The sequence below is a fragment of the Sorghum bicolor genome, chromosome 3 (genome assembly GCF_000003195.3).
Source record: "Sorghum bicolor cultivar BTx623 chromosome 3, Sorghum_bicolor_NCBIv3, whole genome shotgun sequence".
NCBI classification, from domain to species: domain Eukaryota; kingdom Viridiplantae; phylum Streptophyta; class Magnoliopsida; order Poales; family Poaceae; genus Sorghum; species Sorghum bicolor.
In genome coordinates this window covers 29,970,345-29,972,509 of record NC_012872.2, presented here as the reverse complement: position 1 = coordinate 29,972,509, position 2,165 = coordinate 29,970,345, and positions in this window count along the sequence as shown.

Below are 2,165 nucleotides of genomic sequence, written 5' to 3'. Positions count from 1 at the left end.
GTCCACATTTGCTTGTTCCTGTTCCTCCTGTTGGTCCTCTTCCTTGGTTCATGTCGGGATTGCTCTGAGATTTGTGTAATCTTGTTCTTGAAGGAAAACGTCTCCTTCCTCCCCTTGATGTAGAAACTGATCTTGGCAGCACTAGCGTAGATGACAGCTCCCGAGGTGTTCAGGAATGGCCTCCCTGGGATGATGGGTGCCCTCTCATCAGTATCAGTCTCTATCACCACGAAGTCTGCTGGAGCGTATAAGGTACCAACTCGGACGTAGAGGTTCTTCAATATTCCCTTTGGGAAACTTAGTGTCCAATCCTGGGCATAATCTTGACGCTGGAGCCAAAGTCGCAGAGTGCTTCTCGGAAGTCCACCATGCCGATAGAGATCGGGATGACGGGGCGTCCTGGATCGCCTCTCTGAGTAGTTAGGCCTCTGTTGATTCCAACCTTGATTTTGTTGAGGACGGTTGTAGTAGTAGTTGTTGTTGTTGGTGTAGTTTACGTCCTCAAGCATCTCAGGACAGTGATTGTCTGAGTGTCCAGTATCTCCAGTGTGTTTGTGCTCGTAGATCTAGGTTCTTCACTTGGTGGAGTCTGGGAGTTGTAAAACTCCTTCATATTTTGCTCGAAGTGTACCTGCTCATAGAGACAAGGCAGAGATCAAGTGCATGGGCCCTGTTGGTGGAAAACACCAACTGAACCAAAAGTGTATTTGTTCTTCTCTAACCTTAAGCATAATGAGCAAGACAAAGTTGATGGATAACGAGATCATGAGTGTAGCATTCAAAGCATTTGTCAGATCAGATTGCTCAACCTAATGGAAAGATAATCTATCTATACTTATGTTTTGTTTATATCTTTCAGAGATTGAATGTGTAACATTTTAGCTTATATGATTAGGAGTGTGGGATCACAAAGGTGGAAGGACTAAACATATTGAATTGATTGGGTTGGTTAATCTAGAGTTGTAAATCATACATGTTTGTCTCTTTTATTCATGTGAACGCCAGAACCAAGGAGAAGCTTATAGAAGTGATAGTCAAGTACCTTAAGATGTTCCCTTACTTGAAGAGTGATGGTACAGTATCACCTTATGGAAGCTTTCCTTTCTTAGCGGTTGTGCATCGTGTTTGTGGCACCCTCCATGGATCATCTCTTGTGAGCTATGCCTTCCTTGTGTATATTGTTAAACTTCATGTGTCTCTCTCTGTCTCCAATGTGAGTTTATCTCAGGACATCCCAAGTCGATATTAAAAGTTTTCCTGCAGGGGTTAGTCCAACAAAATATCCAATATCTACTCTAGCATACTATCGGCTCAAAAATCAACCTAGACACCATGTCTAATTTGATTTAGGGGGGCATTTTAACCTAAGCATCATGCTTAATTTAAACTTCCTTGGAAGTAAGATCATCATTCCTAAACAAAGCACCATGCTTAATTAAGAGATAAGTGAAACTACTCCAAACCTAGACATACACTAAAGCAAATAAAGGTAGCATGAGAGCATTTATAGAGATCTACTCAAGTGAAGATGAAGTAGTGTGATTAGTATTTAACAAATTGAGCATGTCTCAAAGGTAGAGACAACCAACATAGCAACATGGCAAAGGATGTTTTTATGTAAAGTACTCCCTCAAGCTTGAATTTTGCAAAATTCAAGCTTGGATGTATTTAATTCAATGTTGTATGATGATTGGTTGGACATACCTTGTGCTTGTCATTCATCCAATCTTCTTGCTCCAATCCTGGAAAGGTTAGTGACAAGAATACCCGAAGGAATTTTTTACAATTATCCTTATATGCTCAACACACAAGGTATTGTTGCAAATAATTAAAATCTCATGTTACGATCTGATCAGTGCTTATTTTAGGACACTAAGCTTGTCCTTGGGAAACCATCAATTTATGTCGGCGAAGTGGTTTCCCCTCCAACGCTGACCTATATCAAGATCAACTCAACGAGATCTACAATATTTATTATAGACATATGTATCGACAACCGCCCTTTTAAAGTTTTTATAAATAGAAAGGAAGATGGAGTTGGAGATCTCGAATGTGGTGATGTTGGAGAGACTAATAGATTGTGAAGATGTTGCATATGAGCATCGAGCAAATGAAGTGGCTATGAAATAAATTCCATGCTCATTAATGCTTAGAGTGAAATCCAT